Source organism: Lolium rigidum, chromosome 4, assembly GCF_022539505.1.
Source record: "Lolium rigidum isolate FL_2022 chromosome 4, APGP_CSIRO_Lrig_0.1, whole genome shotgun sequence".
Lineage (NCBI taxonomy): Eukaryota > Viridiplantae > Streptophyta > Magnoliopsida > Poales > Poaceae > Lolium > Lolium rigidum.
The window spans coordinates 92,861,772-92,879,201 of record NC_061511.1 but is presented as its reverse complement, the minus strand read 5'-3'; the positions used below and the strand labels follow the sequence as shown (position 1 = coordinate 92,879,201).

At 43.6% G+C, this 17,430-nt stretch overlaps 1 long non-coding RNA gene across 6 annotated transcripts; it reads left to right on the top strand.

The window, feature by feature from the left end:
- Window positions 1–7,995: 7,995 nt before the first annotated feature.
- Window positions 7,996–13,846, top strand: LOC124649637. 6 transcript variants are annotated; one of them, XR_006986720.1, is made up of 10 exons: window positions 7,996–8,226; window positions 8,310–8,439; window positions 8,567–8,796; window positions 8,904–8,966; window positions 9,163–9,277; window positions 10,195–10,274; window positions 10,637–10,705; window positions 10,781–10,874; window positions 11,186–11,303; window positions 12,449–13,846. It is a non-coding gene; the product is annotated as an uncharacterized LOC124649637 (long non-coding RNA). The 6 variants fall into 6 exon arrangements; XR_006986722.1 differs by having other exon boundaries at window positions 10,637–10,874; window positions 12,449–12,490; window positions 13,362–13,846; XR_006986724.1 differs by having other exon boundaries at window positions 10,637–10,874; window positions 12,449–12,516; window positions 13,362–13,846.
- Window positions 13,847–17,430: the final 3,584 nt, after the last annotated feature.

The window sequence follows — 17,430 nt, the reverse complement described above, 5'->3', positions numbered from 1 at the left end:
TGAATGTTCCACCAGCTGCAGTATTAAGCATAGACTGAGTAATTTTACCGCATTGGGGTCAACATCTTTAATGCGCATCATGTCACATATTTCAGTAAATGTATTCAAGTGCATAAGTGAATCCTCAGTGGCTGAGCCTCCAAATTGGTTCTGTTGAACCAAACTCAAAAGGTTAGGCTTAATTTCATAGTTCTCTGTTGTAACACGGGCTGAGTTATGGGTGCACGAATAAAATCATCATTGGGGATAGCATATTCCCCAAGCTTCTTTTCTGCCATGGTGATTATCTTTTTGGTATTTTATCCTATGATTGTAAAAGAATAAGTAACTATTTTTTCGGGTTTTCAAATAGAGAGTTAAATAGTAAACTAATAACAGTAAATAAAAACTTAAAACAAAAATAAAACTGACTAACAAGGTCTCTAGTAACCTTACCGGAATAGCGAAATTGCTTTCCCGGCAACGGCGCCAGAAAAAGGGTTGATACCTTCGATCCGGATTACAGATTGTAGTATGATAAGCTTTTTCCCTAGTAGACCTAGGTTTAATCGAACCTTGGAAAGCACTACTAAAATGGTGTAAAGGAAACATCTACAAGACTTGCTAGTTAATTTGATTTTATGTTTACCAGACCTATCTAGTTTACTTTTAAGGGGGTTGTGTTCAATGATGGAAAATTGGCGAGGGTACGTTAAGGTTTCTCCTGCAGCTATGCATACATATATATTTGAAGCGCAAGTGTGTAACAAATAAAATAGAGATAAGCGATTTGTGAGAAGCACATTCATAAATACTCTTGCCCCTAAAGCCAAAGGTGACACGAGTCTCTTGGTCCAACCATTGTTCTCATAGTCGCGAGCAACAAATTATTAAGCATATGAATATAGACCAAAGCATTAAGCTAGATGATTGTGCTGTGATCCCGAATGAATCACTAAACATGTACGATTACTTTCCACTTTATGTCACTGAGGTTTCACGGTAGCACGCCATGCTCCACTCATCCCACCTCTTCCCTTTATCGATCCGAGTGATATGGGTACCTGCGGATCATCGAATCGAGGCAAAGAGACAAGAATACAAGATTGCAAACTCCTATCCAATCCTTACACATATTATAAGATTAGATGCACATAAACGCTACGAGGATTCACCCCAACCCGTAGCCCATGAGGAATACTCACACATAATATCAAGATCAATAGAAAAGATAGAAATCATTGTGGCAAATACTTGGATTGAAATCAAAATATTCTTGCAATGGTCGCCAATTCTCAAGGAGATCTCTATTACAATGGTGGTGGCTATGGTTATGGAGGATATTGGAGATGGAATGGATGAACTATGGTGGTGGATCTCCTTCGGTGTGGTGTAGATGGATTTGATGGATAGCGGCTTTGTTTAGCGACGAATGGCTCTCCTTTCGACATCGGGTCCTTCACAGAACTTATAGGGTTTGACCTCGGGAAGGCTGTAGGACCCAGTACGGGCGCATGGTATGGGCGGGGCTTACCCGTATGATACGTTGCAAACGTATCTATAATTTTTGATGCTCCATGCTTGTTTTACACCAATTTATATATGCTTTGCTTACACTTCGTTGCATTTTTATACATTTTCCGGCACTAACCTATTGACAAGATGCCACAGTGTCAGTTCCCTATTTTCTGTTGTTTTGTATTTCAGAAAAGTTGTACAGGAAATATTCTCGGAATTTGACGAAACAAAAGCCGAAGTTCATATTTTACCATAACGAAGACGGAGTCCAGAGGAGAGATGAAGGGGTGCCATAGAGTGGCCACACCAGCCCTTGGCGCGGCCCAAGCCCTGGCCGCGCCATGCAGTGGTGTGGGCGCCCTAGGCATCCACCGACCTCGCCCTTCCGCCTATTTATTCACGATCTCGGGAAAACCCTAAATACCCGAGCCCCATCCAGGAAAACTTCCGTTGCGACCGCCATCACCGACCTTCATCGCCATGCCCGCCTTCGAAGTGATGCGTGAGTAGTTCATCCCTAGACTACGGGTTCATAGCAGTAGCTAGATGGTTGTCTTCTCCAATTTGTGCCTCATGTTTAGATCTTGTGAGCTGCCTATCATGATCAATATCATCCTTATGTAATGCTACATGTTGTGTTTGCTGGGATCCGATGAATATTGAATACTATGTTGAGATTGATTATATACTTGTCATATGTTATTCATGATCTTGCATGCCCTCCGTTGCTAGTAGATACTCTGGCCAAGTAAATGCTTGTAACTCCAAGAGAGAGTATTTATGCTCGATAGTGGGTTCATGCCTCTAGTTTTCTGGAAGAGTGACAATAACTTCTAAGATTGTAGATGTGTTGTTGCTACCAGGGAGAAAACAATAATGTTTTGTCTAAGGACGATTCTATTGTTTACTTTGCACACATTGCTTAATGCGATGATCTGTTGCTTGCAACTTAATACTAGAAAGGGTTCGGACGATAACCGGAAGGTGGATTATTAGTCATAGACGCAGTTGGATTACGATCTATGTATTATGTTGTAATGCCCGAATGAATGTCATAGTAATCATGTTGTCATGTATAGTCTTTATTCTGTCAATTTCTCAGCTGTAATTTGTTCACCCAGCATGTTATTTATCTTTATGGAGAGACACCTCTAGTGAACTATGGACCCCGGTCCTTTATTTTATACTGATACAATCATCATGTTCTGTTTACTTATTGCAATCACTGTTCTCTTTAATTCCACTAAAACAAACATCTCTTTCCACACTATACATTTAATCCTTTGTGTTCAACAAAACCGGTGAGATTGACAACCTCACTGTAAGTTGGGGCAAAGTATTTTCGTTGTGTTGTGTGCAGGTTCCACGTTGTTGCTGACGCTGATAGTGCGGCCTGCCACAAATCAGCTAGCAACACCTTCAGAAGTCACGCATTTCTTCTACTGGTCGATTAAACCTTGGTTTCTTACTGAGGGAAAACTTGCTACTGTGCTCATCATACCTTCCTCTTGGGGTTCCCCAACGGTGTGCTCTCTGCACTCATCACCGTACCGACACCTCTTAAAGTCCCTGGAACCGCCTCTTCGATCCTAGTCAACTTTGCTATACTCTTGAAGTGATTTTCTTCAGTAATTGCAGGTCCATTTATCATTATGACGTGATTTCCTGCACATCTTATAAAAGAATCTCCTCTAATTTGGCACATCTTTGAAGATTTTTTTAGGAGAGCTTAGATTTGAATTTTTGTGTGTTCACTATTAGGAAAATAACTAGTAGTGGCCCACCTGTTTTGGCTCCCAAAAAAAGAATTTTTTTTTGGGAGAGCCTATATTAAATTTTTTGGGAGAGCTTAGACTAGAATTTTTGTGTTCACTACTAGCCAAAACAGGTGCGCCACTACTAGCGTGTCACTGGTAGCAACTAGTAGGGGCGCACCAGGTGGTGCGTCACTGTTACTTCTCCCATGGTGAGCCACTGGTAGTAGAACTGGTGCGCCAATGGTACTTCCCCTTGGTGCGCCAGTGGTAAAATTTTGAAATCTCGATTTGGCACCATTTTCCGATTATTTTTCGTTTTTCTTTTGCGATTGTGTTACGTTCTTTTTTGCTCTGTGAGTCCATATGCGATCGGAGTGGAGGGAAGCCAAGAGGAGGGAAGGGCGTCGACAACCAGTGAGGAGGGAAGAGAGGAGGGAGGGGCGCCGGGTAGGAGGGAAGGGCATCAGTGCCTAGAGAGGAGGAAGGAGCACCGAAGTAGAGGATGAAGAGGAGGAAGGAGAGGATAGAAGGAGAAGAGGGAGAAGGTAGGAGAGGATAGGAGGCCAGAGACGAGGGACAAGCCGGCGCGGAGGAAGGAGCAAGGGCATCGACGGAGCAGATGGTCGGAGGAGGAGCACCAGTGAAGCTTCAGGGCGGAGCATATGGATGAAGGTAAATGAGGGAGCAGGGAGGGGAGGAGGAACAAGGAGAGGAGGAAGGATAAGTGATGTATGAATAAAAGAGAGGGACTTGCCTCGACCAATCAGAACGCACCATCAAGAGCACACAGATCGTGTGTTTGTTTGCAAACGTTGGGAGCCGTTGGATCGTGCATAGCACTGACATAGCACGCACCACAAGGGTAGGTGCGCCATAGATACCTTTTTTAGAAAAATGTATCAAAATCTAAAACCTCAAAAAAAACTCCTTTTTGATTTTGAGTAATCTAAAAAATCAGTAAACAACCATAGGAAATCCAATGTAACTTTTTCCGTAGATACATTTTCATATAAAAAAACTTTTTCATCGGAGGAAGTATGTAAAATCCAGAGCCATTTTATCGAAACATGGCGCCGTTTTGCAAAAGGAGTCAAAATTTATTTTCAGTTTTTTCTGAAACTTAGAAATATAATTTTTAATTATTTAAAAAAATGGATCACTGGCGCCCATGTACACCAAATCTCTGCCCACCGGGGGTGGGAATTTTAGGCACCACTTAGTAGTGGCTCACCATATCTTGGTGCTCCACTGGTATGTGAGGTACTAGTGGCGCACCAAGACATGGTGCGCCACAGGTATGTCTGACAAGTGTTCTGGAAAATGGTGGTGTGCCATGTCTTGGTGCGCCACTGCTATGTCTGGCAGGTGTTCTAAAAAATGGGCCCACTTAGCAGTGGCGCAACCCTAACCTAGTTCGCCACTAGTATGTCTGCTAGCAGTGGCGCGCCAGTAACACTGTGCGCCACTACTAGCAATATTGGGGCTAGCTGTTTTTTCCTAGTAATGGTTTAGCCCCTCCCCCCAAGAACTCCTATATTGCATCCTACCCCCCCCCCCTCCCCAGCCATGCTTGGCAGGCTCCACCACTAACCACAAAAAGAAACCGCCCCACCACCGCCTTCAATAGGCTTGTTTGGATTCACCGGCTCCTCCTCCTCCGGCGGCCACGATGCAGGACTTCCCCCATGTCGCCCAAGGATTGGATTTCTATTGATCTTGTTTTTTCTGGCAATGTGATGGCTATAAGATGAAGTATAGACTAACTCGATGGAAGAAAATAAGTGTTTATTGAGGAAGTGTCTTTATAAACTCTTAGCTGAACATGGAGTGTGGCATGAACTAATAACTAATAAATGTTTGCATTCCAAGTATTTGTCTCAAGTTAAATCAAAATCAATGGGCTCTCCATTGTGGAAAGGTATTATGCAAATTAAGGATGAGTTTTTCGAACGAGAGTCATTCCATATTGATAATGGCGAGGACACACGTTACTAGAGGATACCTGGTTGGGTGATACACCTTTATCGCTTTAGATATATTTCTTTTTAATATTGTGCGTCAAAAACAAGTTTCAATAGCTAACACTATTTCCACTAGACCTCTAAATATGGCTTTTAGACAAGCGTTATTGAGTAATATAGGTGAAAGATGGCTTCATTTGGTGCAGTGTTACAAGCGTTATCGAGTAATATAGGTGAAATATGGCTTCATTTAGTGCAGCGTTTGATGGATGTGCATCTAACCAGTCAGCCAGATGTCTTTATTTGGAAGTTAACAATCATTATATCTAGATTATATGAAAGACAATACGCAGTTCCTCCGTAAATATATTTGGAAACTGAAAATGCTACTAAAAATAAGAATTTTCATGTGGTTGCTTCTCCGCAAGGTGCTCCTTACTAAGAACAATCTAGCTAGAATAAATTGGAATGGAAGCTCAAAATGTTACTTTTGTGGTCAAGATGAAACAATTCAACATTTACTTATTGAATGTCCCCTAGCTAAAATTGTATTGTGCATTGCTCATATGGCTTTTAGTATTTCTCCACCTAAAACATTACGAACCTCTTTGGCAATTAGTTAGCAGGAGTTGCAAAATAATAAGATTAAGTACAAATTAGAGTTGGTGCTTGTGCTTTATTATAGACAATATGGGATGTAAAATTTGATTATATATTTAACAGTGCTAAATTGACATCTTTTATGTAGGTCATTCCACGGGCTACTCGCTGGATCCGAATGTGATTCTACCTACAGCCAATGGACAAGCTCGAGAATTTGGATATTAGGTGCAACAGATTGGAGATGGTTGTTCGGGATTTATACAGTTGTACAAATGACGTTTTATCATAGGATTACATGTCGATGTATAGATATTTCATGTGTTCAGCTGTCTTTAAATGGTTGATCCATGTATCGACTCTTTGTGATCCATGATGTAAACTTCCGTAAGACATTACTTTTTAATAAAGTAATAAAAGTTGTATTTCTCTACTACTATAATGCAACAGTTTTGGACTGGACCTAGCTATCGCATCAATATTGACCGTTGATCTCATGAATCTAACGGGTGGGCTTGCACGGATTCACATGAACAGTAGTAGCCACAGCTGCATCCAAGTGGTTCTGGAACCATCGCTACCTCTCTCCGTTCCACATTGTCTTCTTTAAGGAGCCAGGAGACATGCCTTGATACAATAAAGAAAATTGAGCCAGCGCAGGCCTGGAATCTCCGTGTTCGCCGAAGAGAGGAGAGCGTTCCAAACCACCAACAACCACTGCCCCCGAGACGTATCCTAGCAAAGGCGAACAGGGAGGAGAAGGCATGCCTCGACCGGGAAGGTCGGATGACGCAGCAGAGACGTCGCCGGGCTCATGGCCCGATGAACCGAGGAGTGAACGGAGAAATGCGGGAACGGGTGGAGGAGGCAGCGGGGAGGCGTCTGGTGATAGAATCGGGGCGGGTAAGGTTCGGCCGGAATTTGGCAGCCGTCGACAGCGGTCACCCTGGGACTCCTCCCGCCTCTTCGTCCGCAGAAGGGAGCACGACCCATCTGCTGTGGAAGGCGCTGGATGAGGAAAGGTGAGGATGGCGTCGGGGTTGAGGCTCCTGGAGGGAGCTAGGCGGGTTTGGCTTGTATCTATATCAATGTAGAGGCGGCAGCTTTCGTCTCCATTTCGAGAAAAATGACAACATCATCCAGGTGCATGGAGGTTCGGAGATTGGTGTACCTACTGGCGAGAGGGCCATGAGATTTGATTATGTGGCAATCTGCAACACACGCTGAACTGGGTCAATGATGATGTTAAACATCAAAGGAGATGACAGGTCACCCTGAAGACCTTCTGTCATGTTCATGCTGGAGCCGGAGATGCCATTTAGAAGAAACTCCGACGATGCGGTACACCAAGAGGTGAATCTAAAGGTATAAACGATGCTCCCCATAGGGGGCCTCACAACGCTTTAAACATCTCAACCACAGGATGTTTTCAACTGGAGCATCTCAGCCATCCATTTCAGGTAAGATATTTTTACTGCCTGCTAGATCAAAACATGAAACGGCGAGGTTCTACCCGCCTGTCACTGCGTGTGGACCCTTGTTCTAGATGGGGGGCCTCACAACGCTTTAAACATCTCAACCACAGGATGTTTTCAACTGGAGCATCTCAGCCGTCCATTTCAGGTAAGATATTTTTACTGCCTGCTAGATCAAAACATGAAACGGCGAGGTTCTACCCGCCTGTCACTGCGTGTGGACCCTTGTTCTAGATGGTCCATATTGTCAGTTGCCTGGGTGGATGCAATGAGGATACATCCCTCGTGGGTGAAAATCCTAGAGGGTTTCTATTGGGCAGCTCCACACCCAATCCCAATCCCTCCACGTCCTGAGTCCTGACTCGTTCCTTTCCCCCAATCCTCCCGTCTCCCCCAATCCCCTCATCTCTCTCTTCTCCCCCAATCCCTCCACATCCTCCTCCAAATACCATAGCGTCTCCAGCAGATCTCGCGCTCCGCCTCGCCGGCTAGCAACCCGTCGCGCCTCGCCGACCGCCTTGTCGGGCGAGCAGCCCGTCGCGCTGCCTGCGGGTCTCCTCCACATGCCGGTTGCCTCGACGGGCGAGCAACAGAAGAACGCCATGGGGCGAGCGCTTCACGAGCGGGAGCTCCGTGGTGAGCAGTGATCGCTGCATCTGCTCGCCAGGGCGGCTGCACCAGCGGGTGAAAACCCTAGCGCTCCCTCCCAATCCTGAACGTCCCTCCTCCTCACCTTCGTCCTCAGCTCGAGCCCCTTCTGCTCTAGGTTTCTGATGCTCTAGGGTTTCTGATCCTAGCAGGTCATGAGAAGGAAGAGCAGGCCGCTCCCGGTGGCCTTCTCCGAGGAGCGGTGGCGCGGTGCTCGGCTGCAAGGGGAATATGAGGCAGAGACCAAGAAGGAGAGCCCGGCTGCAGGATAAAGAGGAGGAGCAGAAAGTGAGAGTTGTGCAATGTCTGGACTAGATAATTGATTGTTTCATATTTGAAAGCTAAATCAAATTGTTGGTATACTTGTACAGGTGACTTCGAAGCAAATCAATTTCAGCCAGAAGGAACTCAAAATAGTGTTGGCAGGAGATATCACCATAATGCAAAAATCTGCTGCAAGTCAATTCAGGTTTTCTAGGTCATTTACAATTTACAAACCAGGTATGAAATAGTGACTGTGTGTTCTTTAGTACCATCATATGATATCTTCAACATAGGAATTACTTGTAGATTCTCCCATATTGGGAAAAGATGCATGGTTTCATTTTACTTATTAACTGTATTTCAGATTCCAGTAGCATTAAATATGGCAAAAAACATCGAAGGAGAAGACCTTTATCTGAAGAAACAGATGAAGTCCGATGGGCATGGCCAGCATTTTCCTACGAAGAAAACAAATCAGGTTGCAATGTAATGTGCAGAGGTCCTCTTTGTCCCTGCAGTGCGTGGAGGTGGTTGGCCTCGGCCAGGTTAAGTTGTCGATGCCAGTGAACCTCTGTATATGCACTCCGTTCCTAGGTATATGAGATCATTACCTTACCTCTCCACCATCAGATTTTAACTACGTATCTTTTAAACTCCACCTTTCTATCTTGATGTATGATGCTCTATGTTTTTATTGTCAGAGTTGGTGTTCCTCATCCCCTTATCTGAAAATTCATTTAGAATAAGGCCACTTGCGCATCCAGGTAAACCCCCCGGTTCCCATTTTGTCTCTTTACACTTTCTTTGAGGTATTAAAATCATGTGTGAACATTGGATGGTGGATTAGCATCCTTGCTTGACTGTCCCCCGAAAATTATTGGATAAGTGAAAACGTTTTGTTATATTTCTATGATCTAACTGGGAATTAATTGTTTTTTGTGTGTGCTTGATTCTTGCCAGTGAAGGGTTGTGATGCCGCGGTCTGTGCAACATTGTCATTGTCGCCAGAGGCATACAAGAGAAGTCCAGTCCCAAGCCGGCATCATGGCCTCTACTTCCAATAGATCCTTTTCAGGTTTCCTTAACCCCTTGTTTCCAAATTTTTGTCACGCTGCAACATTCCATCTATTAACTTTGCTGGATTTATTTAATTTTGTTTCAAAGAGGCATATTACAGTATACACGTGGCACTTGCATGATTCTACTTTTGCAGAATCTCATCAAGCAAAGAGTTGCTAAAAGGAATGTTAAATCACTGCAAACTCGCTGGCTCAGAACGAGTAGCGACCTAATTGCAATTTCACTTATATATTTTTATTTTTTCTCTCACATATATTTTTGTAGCAGTTTATGGTCTAATAGGATTAGGGATGTTGGTGGATAATTATAATTGACGCAGTAGCAGGTCAAAAGTGAGGTGAGGGTTTGCTGATAGGATCAACTTGTGCATCAATAAGCTCAGACTAAGGATATTTTTAGTTTCCCCTTCTGCATCAGTAACGTCTTTGTGGAGATAATGGTTCTTAGTTTTGAATTTATGAATAAGCACATAAATTCTCTGGATCTGGTTCATATAAATAAGTAGTTCTAGGATTAGTTTGAATTTTGATTGAGAACACAAGTAGCAGTTGACTCAATTCATGGTTCCAAAATATAAGATTGATTAATCTGCCTTGATATTACATGAAGTTTGATTCCTTCATATTCAAAAACAAAAAGCATCGACTTGCAATGTTTACTTTACTTAGGTTGATGTACCTCGCAACTCTCATGATTAACCATATACTGGTATCCTGTGTACTGACATATGGTAGTCTGTATGTGCCTACAGAAAATCTTAGTGATGGCTACTATGTTGTTTACATAGCCACATAATTACCGATGGATTTGAGTGTTGTCTTCATGTTTACATCGCCACATAACAAAGTCTTCTACCCCGTTACGAGATTGGTTTAGTTCTTCGTACCTCAACATTCCTTGCCTGTGTTTCAGGCCTAGATTCATTGACGCTGGAGGCTCGGTGTCACATCCGGTGGCCAAGTCGGAAATCAAAGCTACACATACTGATAATGGTCAGTCCTTCATATTGCTTTCTTTCATCTTTTGTTTTCTCCTTTATGTTGCTTGCATACCTCAGTTTTCATAAACGAGCCAGACCCATCGTTTTTACCAAGTGTATCTATTTGTTTTGTACTAGGCAAGATGCATAATATGAATGTAATGGTTTAGGGGGGGGGGGCAAAGTCACACAAATACTGTTGCAGGTCTACCAGTACTGTAAAATTTTAATCCCTCCGATCCATAATATCTACTGGGTGAATAATCCAACTACAGTTTTTATGGTCTAAAGTTTTCAAGGTACTGAATGCATTAAACATTTTATTAGCTGAGTTGTCAAAGGTTTGATATTTTTAATGGTTGCATCCCATGGCAGGATATGAATGGAGAGTATCCTTGCCAACCAGTTGTCACAGTACTCCCAGGGACGTGTTTCAAAAGGATGGTGTGTACTGAATATGAGTTCAACACACTAAGGTGTACTTATCAGTTCGGCAAAGTCACACAAATACTGTTGCAGGTCTACCAGTACTGTAAAATTTTAATCCCTCCGATCCATAATATCTACTGGGTGAATAATCCAACTACAGTTTTTATGGTCTAAAGTTTTCAAGGTACTGAATGCATTAAACATTCTATTACAGCGTGTTTGGCAAGAGCAGGGAAGGGGAATGGGAGTTTAACGCCAATTCCCTATCCCGGCCTCAATTACCAGGGTCCCCCTAGGTAAGAGATATGTGGGAGTTTAACACGTGAATTCCCTTTCCACTTCCCTTCTTAATTTCCATTCCATCCAACCAATCAAGGGATTAAAACTCACCATACCGTAAACTCCCATTCCCTATTTCTAATTCCCACGAACCAAACAGGCTGTTAGCTGAGTTGTCAAAGGTTTGATATTTTTAATGGTTGCATCCCATGGTAGGATATGAATGGAGAGTATCCTCGCCAACCAGTTGTCACAGTACTCCCAGGGACGTGTTTCAAAAGGATGGTGTGTACTGAATATGAGTTCAACACACTAAGGTGTACTTATCAGTTCGGTAAGGAACTTCATGAATCATGGATGTTCTCTATATAGGCTTTGTTGATGTTGCTTTTATATAAATTTGATGCTTAATGTATGTCTTTGAATATTCTTTTACCCATGCGTGTTTGTGTATCTGTACTGAAAGTTGTTGTGTGGGTACCTCCAAAGGATTTCATATTGTGCTTTGAATTTTTGATGTTTTGGTTCAGTAGGGATAAAAAATAAATATGATTGGGTGTTTGATAATTTAACTTAAAAACAGTTATGTGGTGGTTCTATTGTGCTTGCAGTTCCTCGATTGCTTTTATTTTCCTGTTTGCTAGAACTTGCTATATGAAAAGTTTGTTGCTACTAAAGAAATATAAATGAAAGGCAGTTTAGTGCTATTTCTATACGGAAAGTTTGTTATGACTGATTTGTTTCAGTGGTTTGCTAAATAGCTTGTTTGGTTATTCACAAAACAGAGACATATGAACATTTTCCCATAATGTGCTTGGTATTTCAATCCACCCAGAACTACTGTATGTGTCATGAGCCTGTAAATAGCCTCGCAAGGTGTACTTTGCTTATGGTGCTTATAAAATATAGAAAGTAATATGTTAGATAGCATAGGAAAACTGAAATTCCTCCCATGGATAACATCCAACTATTTTATTTTTGCAATTGATATTGATTTTGAACTCTGAATTTGAAATCTACATGTTTACATCTTTGCCCACATGGCTTTTTGTAGTCTTGCATGTCTACTGGTTCATGTTGTCCTCGTAGAGGGTTTGCTTTCAAGCCGACTTCAGTTATGAGAAAACGGCAGCTTATCTGGAGTTAATAGGATGACAGTTCTGTTTAATACTTTAATGTACGGACCCTGTTTTTTTTCTCTCGCTTCCACATGTCAACTAATAGTTGTCATACTTATGCGGTAATATTAAGTGGATCACTATTTATGCTTTTAACAGGATTGGTAGCTCTGGACACTGCTATATACTGTTCGCCCTGTTTTTTTATACCAAAACTGTTACTTATTCCATCATTGTAGATTTTGTTCTTTGTACATGTCCTAAAACTGTAGTGGAATTTTGTTAAAATGGGTTTGGCTTGGTTTCATTATATGAAGCACTAACTCGTGAGATTTTACTCAAATATTCTTTGGCTCTGCAGTTCTTTCTATGAAGCATGTCACATTGTCTGCAAGCTCACGAGGTACATCTCCTCCTACTTCATCTAAGGTTGTTAGGTTGTACTCCCTGCTCCTTATTTACTCATTTGTTGACTATTTATCTCCCGGACCTTCACTGTCAATATTGAGGCTGCATGCAACAGTGGCATAGATGTGCCTTCGACTTCTTGCACAAAAGTTGGTCATATATTTCTAAAGTTTTGGGTAACTCATATTTTCTCACATTCAACCTGTTGAATCAAATGAGAGTAGCCTGCATGTATAGTTCTTAGTCTTTCTAAAATTATCCAATTCTCTAATGGGGCCCTAATAACTAGGTTGTTTTCAGAGATATGTACAGTGGGACCGGTGTCGGTTGGTGTCAGCTGAAACACATGATTATTCACATTATTTTTAGCAGCTCTTATAGTGGTACTTGCGGATTAATATGGTCGGTCATCATAATTTGTAGCATTCTCTCTATCGTGGTCAATTGCGTCCTGAGGCTTTTTCGATGGATTATTCACCATTTTTGTTTGCAGCCTGGTTGAGTATGTCTCCGAGCATCCGTCCTCTCCTAGCTTTCTAATTATTAGCATGTTTATATCTCTTGTGCAAGTTAAGAGTACCAGATGTAGTTTGTAACCATATAAATTTTGTAGCAGATTTTACTTGTTCGGGTTCTAATAGAAACTTGCCTAGCTTTTGAAAAATCATGCATGTGTATATCAGTGATCTGCATCCAAAGTCTGTAAAGCATATTGGTAGCATAATTTATTTTGAAGCAGTTTTCTCCATCTTATAGTGTATGTTCAGGTTTTCAGCACACCATTGGTTTTTCCTTTTCTTTTTGTCTTTTGCTTTTTAATTGAAGAAATAAAGAGAAAACCAATTATTGTCATTTTTCGCTTCCAGCTTGTATTTAAATTTGGATTACACTACCAGTGCAATGGAAACCAGATATGGTATGTCTACTTGAGAATCGATCACTATTTCTGGTATGTCACACAGCTATCGTAGATAAGCGATCACTATTTCCACTTCATATTTTTTTTATGGTACGCAGATTCTTTTATATATACCTACAAGTTGTTTGATGAGAATTTAATTATGCTGCAAGGGGATATTCTTCTATTTAATGTTTATGCCATGTTGTGTACTCATTTCTTTTTTAGTCAGCTCAAGTAAACGATGAGAAGTTGAGTAGTCTGTCAGGCTGCATCTTTGGGCAATCACTGCAGACAGACAGCGACAACCTGATGCAAGATGTTATCAATCCCCACCCTTCTCCCTTATTGCTCTCCCTTGTTTTCTACAGTAATACAGAATTTTGTAATATTTTGGTTCAGAAAATTGATCGGTTGTATTCTGTATATATAGAGGTTGATGTAAATTATCGATTGCACTTGTCCTATACTAATTGGCTACTCCTGTAAAATTCCATCGTCATATAATCACAAAGAGATCATAACCTTCGATTTCTTAGGGATGTTTTTAATAGTTGGATAAGATGTCTACCACACAATTTATACAAAGAACAATATCATGCTACATGTCCTAGACCTGTCAAGGAAGTTCATCAATTGTTTACTTCTCATTAGTTTCTGCAATATAACCTTTTCACTACAGATCAGATCTTCGTTTCTTTATACCTGAAAATTCCCTGATTCTAAGATGCAAGAATGAGAACTAGCAAATCAAGAACCGCAAGTGGGACAAGAGAATTACCAAATGGAAATCGCGAGACAGAGAGAGGGTTGGCCTCCGCCTCGCCGGCCGGCCGGAGGGTAGCTCGAGCTGTGAGTCCGTGCTGCTGAGCTGCACAACGTGCGGCCTGGACAAGAGGAACGAGTCTCCAGTAGACCGCCGGCGCCACCCAGCGGCCAGCGCCACCGGCGGCTGGTCATCCCAACCGCTCATGGGGCACACCGCCAAACAATCAGCCGCTTTCACAGACGAGAGATAAGAGGAATGTTGTTCGTATCCGTGCATTCGAGGCTCACAGGTGAGAAATAGACAAATGATCCTTGTGGCCATGTGGGCTGGATCAGACCGCGCGGCAGTGATTTTTTTTTCCTTTCTGCTAGGGGCTACGCCGTTGGTTGTACCGTAAACATATTTTGTAGAGTTGCCATTGTTTGTACATATATATGCTTTCTCCTTACAACAAATTATTTCATATTATCTAAATTTAAGTGACTCTGAATCAATTAAGATATGTTCGAAGAGAATACCTCATAATTTCCTTGCAACTTATCCTACCCCCTACGTCCGACAAAGGATGTAATAAACATTAATTAAGCTTGTGTTCTTCACCATTTGTTTTATTTAGCTTCAGTTTAGCTTTTTGTTAAATTCCCTTTCTTTTATGATTGGTCTCTACATATGAAGTAGATACCTATGTGTGTAGAAGTTCCTTTTATAGTGACTAAGTGTTGTGTCTTCTACACTTACCGCCTACTCGTAATAGATTTTCAGACATGGTTAATATAGCGAAATCGTTTACCAGTGTGAAGTCAGGGAACACGCGCCAAAGTTCGCCTCTAATATAATCATTTTCTACTATGTTTGTAATTTTGTGTAAGTTCAACCTATCGGTTTTCTTTTGTAAAATCTTCCAAACGTAATATCATCTTCTTACATAAGAGCATGTCTAACAGGTCCCGTATTCCTCTGTCCCGTATAACGCGAGTATTTCGTCCCGTATCGAAAAATTGTTCACAGAAGAACCATTATGTCTAGCAGACCCCGTATTTCGCCCCGTATTTTTAAAAATTTAAACCCCAGGAAATTTATCGATAGTTCATCTTCATTGATCATACTACGGATCATACATACATTGCGAGATCCTACATCTCCCGCGCCTCGAATTCCCGGACGGCGGCGATGGCCGCCGCCTCCTCCTCTGCTTCCGCCCGAGCCTTCTCGGCGGCATCCTTCTCGGATGCGGCCACCGCCTGCAGGAACGCCGCGTCCTCCTCTGCCTCCTCCGCTTCCTCCTCGCCGGCTCGCGGATCTCCTCCGCTTCCTCCGCCGCTTGTGCTGTCGATGAGCGCCGCCCATGCCGCCTTCGACGCGTGGTCACGCTCCCACTCGGAGCGCCACTTCTCGAAGTCGCTGCCGCTCATCGGCTTGAGCGACGGATCTTCTTTGTACCACCGCCCGCCCGCGGCGAACTCACGGAGCGACAGCGGCACGTAAAGCGCGCCGGCGTACCGGCACGCCGCACGATGACTCCCCGCGGCGGAGCTCTTGCATTGGCGCTGCCACGTCTCCTCGACGGTGTCCGGCGAGCGGGATCGCTTCGATCTGCTAGCGGACGACGCGGAACTGGACCGGCGAGAAGACATGGGCTGCGGCGGGGAAAATGCGGAGGCGAGCTTTGCGGGATTGCTCGCCGGAGCTAAGCGGGGACGCGGCGGCGCACGGCGGAGCTAGGGTTGCGAGTGAGGGGTTAACCCCTCACTCGCAGCTTCGCCCAGTATAAGTAGAGGGCGGCGGTGCGGATTTCCTGGACCCCGTATTCCGCCGAAATGGGCCGACCCGAATACGGGGCCTGCTAGACGGCCCGAACCGCGCTCACCCCGTATCCCGCCAGAATTTTACGGGGTGGGCGGGTTTTAAGGGGCCCGTTAGACATGCTCTAAGTTCGGCATGAAGGCGCGCCCCTACTACCTCTGTGGATGATGATATTGGTGTTCCTTCGTTCAACAACTGTTAGTTCCTATAATATATTTTTATCCTGATTTTCTGGTTGTATATAAATGTTTATATTTATGTTTATAATTTACGTTGTAACTGCATTTTGAAAAACATCCCTAACAAGATTCATTATCACTTTACCACCTACACAGGAATCTCACGGGATCGTGCGCCAAGGCGCACATCTAAATCTAGTATACCTTATTCCTCCCCCCCCCCTCTCCCCTCTCACCCCTCTACAGTACCTTCAGAGTCCCTGAGATCTCGTCGGCTCCTCTCCCTCTCCCCTCCGGCGGCTCTGCCGGCCGGAGGCGTTGGGGGAGAGGAGGCCGGCCTTCTATATATAGTAGTCTAGGTTTTCGTCGTTTGGCAGGTTGCCGGTCTGGCGTCATGCCGTGTACCTGGAGGGTCTGGTGGTCGGAGCTAGCGAGCAGCTCGGGCCGGCCAGTGGCGGAGTTTCTCCTCTCTATGCTGCTCCGGTGGTCGGAGGGAATAGCAGCGGAGGAGATCTCTTCTACACCTCCAACCAATAAGCTCGGTGGAGCTCGATTTCGATCCGATCTTGCCGGATCTGGTCGCCATGGTGGAGGCCAGGGCTCGGCGACGGCTAGATCTCGAGCTCCGGGGATCGTTGAAGCTTCTTCCGGCGAAGGATCCAAGCAATGGCTTCATGGCGCCGCTGCTCCAACTGGCCAAAGGGGCCCCTTCGCACCGCGGAGCTCCCGGCTCCTGCGGCTCTTCTTCCTCCAGGCCAATGAGCCAGTTTGGAGGATCTTCATCAACCTCACCGCGGCGTTCATCGGCGACCTTGCCCCAAGTGGTGTAATCCCCGGCGGCATGGTCGACGGCTGCGGCATCGAGGACAAGCACCGTCGGTGGAGGAGGACCGGATCGCGTTCTGCTTTTCTGTTCGAGGTCCTCTTAGCAAAAAACAAGGACTATGTTGCAATTTCAGTTTTTCTTTCCTTCATGTAATTTTATCCCACCGCTATAAATGAAGCTTCTAGGGCCTCCAGGCCCTACCCCTGTTAAAAAAAATCATTTTTTGGTGTAGAATTATCCAATTTCATTTCATGTTTATTTGTTATGTTTCTACACACATTTCAAATTGACATATACATTCACATAAGGCATAAGGAATTACATATGGATAACAAGAACACGATGCGCTTAGAGCATCTTCAATAGATGATGTAAAATAGATTATATGATGAACAAAAGCTACTTTTGAATCATCTGAGGAAAAAAGAAAGTCTCCAAAAGGTGCCCTCAAATGTTTGGT